We start from the raw sequence: 8,869 nt of genomic DNA, 5'->3' as shown, positions 1-8,869 counted from the left end.
TGCAATTTACCGTGAATTAGTTCCACCTTCCTGTGATTATGATGTCACGAAACTCACATCAAATGGTGATGTCATAATCACCGAATGGTGGGATTAATTGACGATAAATTGTACTTAACCCACATCATTTTGGGATCTCGAAACAGACGTATTGTATTTGGATTGGACTGGGTCGATCATCGGTGACCAGGTGAGGTAACTCAGTCGGTTGAGTACTCGGCTTGTGTTCGGAGGGTCCCTGGTTTGAATCCTGGTCTGGCTGCTACATTTTTCCTCTTCAGCTACACAATATTCATTTTATTTTTATTAATAATTCATTTGGTTTATTAGATTGATATTATTAATAGCTATTGTTATCAAGGGAGACATTTTGAAAAATCAAGTCCGGTAGAAAGAAGTGAAAATATAAGATCCAAAATTAAGTTGCCTTTTATGATTTTACTTTAAATTAAGGCAGCATGCAGGTACAGTTTGACCCAATAAGCGCCCATGTCCCTGTAAGCGCCCATCCCCCTTTTTGAGGCCTCAATTTCAATTGTCCAGGCATAAATAATGACCAAAACTACACTCAACTGTATAGATTTGCAATAATTTCGTCTTATTAGCACCTTTTCATTTTTTTCAATTTTTCAAGCGCCCTGGGCGCTTATTGTGTCGAATACAGTATTATAAATGCATTAATTGGCCTTCAAAAAGTCCTTCCACATCAAAACAACTGTCAAATTCTGCTAACGTTGCCCAGTTTTGACTATTGAAATAATGGAAAAGCCCAGTGTAAATTTAGCACAGTTCTAAAAATAAAATTTGCCTAACTCTTTGAAAGCAAGCTTGAAGCTGGGCGGAAATGTCAACTGGGTCTACATAGCCAGTTTAGAGGAAGTTTTAGAATTCCTATTTATAATATAAATAATGTTATTTGCATAGAGAGATTTTGAAGGGAAGTTAGGGAACGTTGATTTTTAGGTCATCTGACCCGAAGGGTCAGGATGACCTATAGCCATCATGCTTCGTCCGTCGTCGTCCTCAATGCGCCGTCCATAAACTTTTCACATTTCAATCTTCTTCTCAAGTTTGACCAGTGGGATTGAGCTGAAACTTACCTGAAATGATCCTGAGATGGTCCCGACAAAGTGCTCTTATTTTCGGGTCGATCCGAAATCCAAAATGGCCGCCACAGCCGCCATCTTGAAAATACATTTTGAACTTCTTCTCAAGTTCTACCAGTGTGATTTGGCTGAAACTTGCATGAAATGATCCTGACATGGTCCCGACAAAGTGTTGTTATTTTTCGGGTCGATCCGAAATCCAAGATGGCCGCCACAGCCGCCATCTTGAAAATACATTTTGAACTTCTTCTCAAGTTCTACCTGTGTGATTTGGCTGAAACTTGCATGAAATGATCCTGACATGGTCCCGACAAAGTGTTGTTATTTTTCGGGTCGATCCGAAATCCAAGATGGCCGCCACAGCCGCCATCTTGAAAACACATTTTGAACTTCTTCTGAAGTTCTACTTGTTCGATTTGGCTGAAACTTGCATGAAATGATCCTGCCATGGTCCCGACAAAGTGTTCTTATTTTTCGGGTCGATCTGAAATCCAAAATGGCCACCACAGCCGCCATCTTGAAAATACATTTTGAACTTCTTCTCAAGTTCTACCAGTGTGATTTGGCTGAAACTTGCATGAAATGATCCTGATATGGTCCCGACAAAGTGTTGTTATTTTTCGGGTCAATCCGAAATCCAAGATGGCCGCCACAGCCGCCATCTTGAAAACACATTTTGAACTTCTTCTCAAGTTCTACCGGTGCGATTTGGTTAAAACTTGCATGAAATGATCCTGACATGGTCCTGACAAAGTGTTGTTATTTTGCAGGTTGATCTGAAATCCAAGATGGCCACCACAGCCGCCATCTTGAAAACTCATTTTGAACTTCTTCTCAAGATCTGCGGGTGCGATTTGGTTAAAACTTGCATGAAATGATCCTGACATGGTCCTGACAAAGTGTTGTTATTTTGCGGGTTGATCTAAAATCCAAGATGGCCACCACAGCTGCCATCTTGAAAACACATTTTGAACTTCTTCTCAAGATCTGCCGGTGCGATTCGGCTGAAACTTGCATGAAATAATCCTGACATGGTCCTGACAAAGTGTTGTTACATCTCTGGTTGATCTCAAATCGAAGATGGCTACCATTACACGATAACTAATTAATTTCCTATATGATTATTGCCAAGGTAATCAGATGACCGTTAAGGCCCTTGGGCCTCTTGTTCTATTTCAGATCTAGAGTGCATTGGTCAACAAGATGGCCATGAGGCAGCCATCATGGATTTTGATAGTTGAAGTTTGTTACCACTATTTCTTCGTTTGAAAGTACTGAAGGGATCCGTCTTAAATTTCATATCCAGGTACCCTAGGGCCCTATAGCTAGCTATAGTTGTTCATCAATCTGATTAAAGTACAGATCACTATTTTATCTCATAACTGGACCGTCCAGCCATGTCATAAATGTCGTAAGACACGTGGGTAATAAAACTATTATTACATCACATATATATATGTACTATGCAGTGTATAATAGGGATCTGTATTTTAATAAGATTGGTTTTTCATAATCATAAAGGGATTGATCTGTCAACAAGATGGCCAACAGGCTGTAGCCATCTTAGATTTTGATATCTAAAGTTTGAAACGTAGAGAAATTTCTATTGTGAGACAAAAGTAGAGAAATTTCTATTGTTTCCTCTTTGGTGAGTGGCAAGATCCTTCTGAGATCTCTTGTTATAATTAATGTTGTACACAGTAGTTTCTTTTGCTATTTGATCTAAAAATATCAATGGATATTATATTCTTTTCTATATCATTAAATCAGAGAATGTTTTGAATGATTGAAGGTTGGGGTTTCCCTATATAGACTTTATTTATCTATACACTGTTACAATCACATTTCAAAATTTTGATTTGCTAGATAAATTTTAGATTATGATATCTTATCATTAGACTAGAGAAATCTCAACATGTTAATATAGATCACAAGCACGTATATATTAACTGTATCTAATAATAAAATCTATGATATGTCCAACAAGACAAAAAGCTGACAATGGGTTCAATTTAAAAGGTTTAATTAATAATTTTAAGATTTAAGATGTTTGTCATTTAAAATAATAAAAGTAAATAATGGAATACAGTGCTTCGAATTCATTTTAGGTCACCTGACCATAGGTCATGGTGACCTATTGCAATAGTCTTTTGTCCGTCATCGTCCGTTGTGCGTTAACATTTCCTTGTGGATGTGATAACTTGAGTAAATATAAACCAAGCTTAATGCAACTTTGTATGTAGACTAACATTCTAAATATCTCGGACCAATTTGAAAATCAGCTTGATTCAACAGTAATTATTGGACCTTAGGCTAGTGAAAGCGATAACTGGAGTAAATATTAACTGAGCTTAATGAAACTTTGTATGTAGACTAACATCGATCTTGGACTAGTTTGAAAATCAGCTTGATTCGACAGTAATTTATGGAGTTATTGCCCTTTGCACTCATAATTATTATTGGACCTTGTGAACACTATAACTCAAGTAAATATAAACCATGCTTAATGAAACTTTGTATGTAGACCGATTAGATCTATGTTCCTGATTCGTAAACAAAAGACATCTGTTAGCTAGTGAATGACATAACTAATTTGTATCAAATATCATGTGACCTTTACGTTAAAGCCCATGGGCCTCTTGTTTATAGTACCAATGGGGGATCTATATATATATACTTTTTTTTTTACTTTATATCTCTACAAATCTTAATTACAGTATTTGGGCTTTGTCTTTATCACTTTTCATCATAGGAACTTCCCACTTTATAAAATAACGTCATACAGTTTAACATTTTAGACTTTGTTAGACATTATATCAGACACCAGAAGAAGTTCCTGTTGACCCTTATGTCAGTGGTTTCTGACATATACCAAATCTTGAACTGGATTCCCCAACACTTCAGTCATGAACTGTTATCAGTTGGCAATTATAGGAGAAAGAATTCCAAATGGACAATGACAAAATGAAGCCTGCAAGTGCTTCATGTTGTGCTGTTGTCTAGTTGGCATTCATTCTCCCATAATTGCCATTTGAGAACAGTTTAATACTTATAATATAGATCCATATAGGAATATCTCAAGAGATTTTTCTCCTATCATGTAATTCTCATTAATGACTGAACATCCATCTTCAATGATCGCCATTTTATATGGACAAATGATTGAAAAAGGTCCATTTTGGACGAGTCCTACTCCCCACAGAGCCATGCTATTGGTTGATACTGGTAAAATACAAATGTGTATACAGTGATACAACACTTAACAATTCAGAGGTTGTGTTATAAGCCAAAAATATTTGTGGGTACACACAAAAACAGGACTGATGAAATGATGTTGAATCATACACAGGTGTTTGGCCTCTGTACAAATTTTCACTATAGATATGTAATACTATAACTACATGTGTCAGTATTACATCTTTATACCTATATACCATCCTTGATACCCCTGGAGTTCCGGTCACTTTCGATCTCTACACCCCTGGACTATCTCGTAGTGAAATTGAAGGCAGCTCAGCGGAAAACATTTGACCAATCACAGGCTAGCAAAGATTTCCTTTGAAGACTACAGAGAGAGTGACGCCTAAAATCAAAGCCACACAGTCAACCACAGTGTACCGTTATACGGCTCTTTTGATGTACATCAAATGACTAAATTACCTGTTCGATTCTGTTGCCTCCAGTTTTACTATGAGATAGTCCAGGGGTGTAGAGATTTTAAGCGATCGGAATACCTGGAATATCGAGGATGACCTATAAGGGGCATACAGTTCTGTAATATCCAAATACAGAAAATCAAGATACAGTTCAATAGGAAGAAAGAGAAGTAAATGAAAGAATTTTCATCTGAGCCCTTGGATTTGATCAAACCATATTGAAGACTTACTTCTTCCTAGTCATATAAAAACATTACATATTGAAGACTTTAAGTGGTGGAATACCTGCTCAACTACCAATTTGATGTTTCTGGATTTAATGAAGAGGTTAAGTATTTAAAGATGATCTCCCATTTATTTGGGCTCAATTTATTAGGTCATCTGAACCGAAGCGTCAGGATGACCTATTGTCATGCACCGTCCGTCTTCGTGCGCTGTGCGTAAACTTTTCATTCAAACGACTTCTTCTCAATAACCGAAAGGCCCAGGGTACTGATATTTGGCCTGCAGCATGCTGGGACAAAGGGCTACCAAGTTTGTTCAAATGAATGACCTTGACCTTCTTTCAAGGTCACAGGGGTCAAAAACGCTAAAATCTTTTAAACAACTTCTTCTCAAGACCCAGAAAGCCCAGGGTACTGATATTTGGCCTGTAGCATGCTGGGATGAAGGGCTATCAAGTTTGTTCAAATAAATGACCTTGACCGTCATTCAAGGTCACAGGGGTCAAATAGGCTAAAAATCCTTTAAACAATTTCTTGTGAATAACTAAGAGGCCTAGAGACCTGATATTGGGCCCATAACATGCTTGGATGAAGAGCTATCAAGTTTGTTAAAATGAATGACCTTTTCTTCATTCAAGGTCACAGAGGTCAAAAAGGCTAATATCTTTTAACAACTTCTTCTCAAGAATTAGTAGGCCCCGGGTACTGATAGTGCTACCAAGTTTGTTCAAATAAATTACAATGACCTTCATTAAAGGTCACAGGGGTCAAATAGGCTAAAAATCCTTTAAACAACTTCTTCTGAATAACTAAGAGGTCTAGAGACCTGATATTGGGCATGTAGTATGCTGGGATGAAGGGCTATCAAGTGTGTTCAAATGAATGACCTTGATCTTCATTCAAGGTCACAGGGTCAAATAGGCTAAAAATCCTTTAAACGACTTCTTGAGAATAACTAGGAGGCCTAGAGACCTGATATTGGGCCTGTGACATGCTGGGATGAAGGGCTACAAAATTTGTTCAAATGAATGACCTTGATCTTCATTCAAGGACACAGAGGTTAAATATGCTAAAATCTTTAAACGACTACATTGTGTTCAATGTGTTGTGCTAATAGTCAGATGACCGTTAAGGCCCATGAACCTCTTGTTTTTAGCTCACCTGCCCGAATGCTGAGATGAAGGGCTACCAAGTTTGTTCAAATGAATGACATTGACCTTCATTCAAGGTCAAGAGTCAAATAAGCTAAAATATTTAAATAACTTTGTTATAATATTAACCAAGAGGCATAGAAACCTGATATCAGGTCAGTACCATGTTGAGATGAAGGGCTACAATTTGTGTTAGAATTAATAACCTTGACCTTAGTTAAAGGTCACAGGAGTCTAAAAAGCGATCTATATCAGTCTATGGAAATAGTTTTTCTCTCTCTGTGTTTTCCCTCCTCTTTTGCAGCTTTTGAAATTAACGCCTGTCCGTCTGCACGTGACCGGCAACTTTATAGTCGGATAATGTTTACCATGTAGCTGGTCCTTTGACGGGTAACTTTCAGCCCAGATAGAGGATATACATGTACATAACAAAAATGGCAGTAGATTTGTGGAAAGGTCGAAGATAAAACTGTACAAAACCAATTTCCCTAGTATTCTGGTTTTCAGTCAACTTTGCTCAGGCCTACGATACTAACCGGATATGCAGATATATTGTGTTAGTAAAACTATCACTTTGCTAGTAATTATATAAACTAAAGAATAAATTTTAACTTCGTAAGGACCTTTAACTTTCAGTCAGGACCGGTAATTGATATATAACTTTTAGGGTAGCCGGTGTAACTTTGAAAATGGACCTCCGTTGAAAGTTGACTTCAACGTTGAAAATTGAGCATGCCGTTGAAAATTGACAGTGTTTAGGGTCAATTCTCAACGGCAGGTCTGTTGAAAAATGACCGTTGAAAAATCATAATGACCTTGGCAAACTATCAACGGATGGTCTGTTGAAATATGACCCTAGTACATTCACATATATAACTGTTGCACAAACATAATTCTCGAATTCTGTTATCGCCATTGTATTAAAATTAAGTAATCTCCTCGATTTGAATTGAAATTTTGTATCGTTATCATCGTAACAAATACCTCATTTAAATATTTTAGGTGCTTGTATGTTTAATTATGGAGAATACGGCACCATAAAACTTTCATTTTTTCTACAGTCATTTTGTTCGTCCGTGTAGATAATGTTAATTTAATTGTTCTCAAACTGAGGAAATGCTATATAACACTGAGGTAACGTAGTAAATAGAAAGGAGTGTTGTTATCAACTGCATGCAAAGTTTGTACTGTGTGGTGTTCACTTCCGAGTACCAGTGGATAGTGTTACAAAACTATAATTAATGGATATTATTAATTTGTTTCTTAATGATTTTTTATAATAACATTTTCGACGATTTAACGTTTGTCAGATATTCAGTAATTGTTAATATTTATTTATTCCCTGCAATACAAAAATGCATGTATCATATATCTGCGTACATGTATGTATCAGTTCAGTTGTGTTATGCGTATGGTTGTGTTGTGTTGTTGTGTTGTTTTGTGATAGTGTGTTTTTGTGTTGTGTGTTGTTTGTTGTGTGGTGTTGTTTTGTTGTGTTGTTGTGTGTTGTGTTGTGTATTCATGTGTGGTTGTGTCATGTTATTGTGTTGTGTGTCATTGGTGTGTTGTTGTGTGTGTGTTGTTGTATGCTGTGTGGATGTGTTTTGTGTTGTGTGTTGTGTTGTTGTTCCGTGTTTGTGTAATGTGTTGTTACGTGATGTTTTTGTGATGTGTTGTTGCGTTATGTTGTGTGATGTTGTGTTGTTGTCGGGTGTTGTGTTGTTAGGTGGTGTTGTATTATTGTTGTGTTGTGGTGTGGTTTTGTTGTGTGTTGTGGTGTGATGTTTTGTTGTGTGATTTTGTGATGTGTTATGTTGTGTGATGTTGTCGTGTGTTGTGTGTTATTGTTTTTGGGTGGTGTTGTATTGTTGTTGCGTGGTTGTGTGTTGTGGTTGTGTTGTGTGATGTTTTGTTGTTATGTTGTGTTGTAAGGTGTGTTGTGTTTTTGTGGTGGTGTTGTTGGGTGTTGTTGTGTTGTTGTTGGGTGTTGTTGTGTTGTTGTTGCGTGTTTGTGTGTTGTGTATTTGTGTTATGTTGTGCGATTGTTGTGTTGTTGTTGGATGCTGTTGTATTGTTATTGCGTGGTTGTGTTGTGTGATGTTGTGTCGGGTTGTGTGGTTGTGTGATGCGTTGTTGTGTTGCGTGATGTTATTTTGTGTGATGTTGTGTTGTGTTATTTTGTTGTATGGTGTGATGTGTTGTTGTGTGGTGTTGTGCTGTGTAGTGCTGTTGTTTTTGTTGGTGTGTTGCTGTGCTGTGTGATGTTGTGTGGTTTCGTGGTGTTTTGGTGTCGTGTTGTGTTGTTGTGTAAAAACGAGTTCTTATGGGGTCACTTTTCAACGGGGTCTATTTTCAACGGGTCGGTGTAAAAAGTGCGCTTGAAGTTCAGTTTTCAACGGTTTTCGGGGTCATTTTTCAACGTTGAAAAATGACCCGAGGTCAGTTTTCAACGGGGGTCCATTTTCAACGTTACACCGGTCCTTAGGACCAACAGGAAAAAATCTTTAAGGGAGAACACGGCTCATTTGACAATAAAGAGTACACATAGGGAAATTAATATAAAGTCTACAAATGGCCTGTCGACCATCTTGTCCGATAGGTTCCAAAATCCAATATTCATAACCAGGGCCTAAGTTGCCTTTCAAAAGATCACTTTCGCACTGTCTGAGCAATAGTGATACGAAGTTCAAATATCAAATCCAAGATGGCTGACTGCCTGTCGGCTATCTTGT

This window comes from Argopecten irradians, chromosome 14, assembly GCF_041381155.1.
Source record: "Argopecten irradians isolate NY chromosome 14, Ai_NY, whole genome shotgun sequence".
NCBI lineage: Eukaryota > Metazoa > Mollusca > Bivalvia > Pectinida > Pectinidae > Argopecten > Argopecten irradians.
This window is presented reverse-complemented; position numbering follows the sequence as displayed.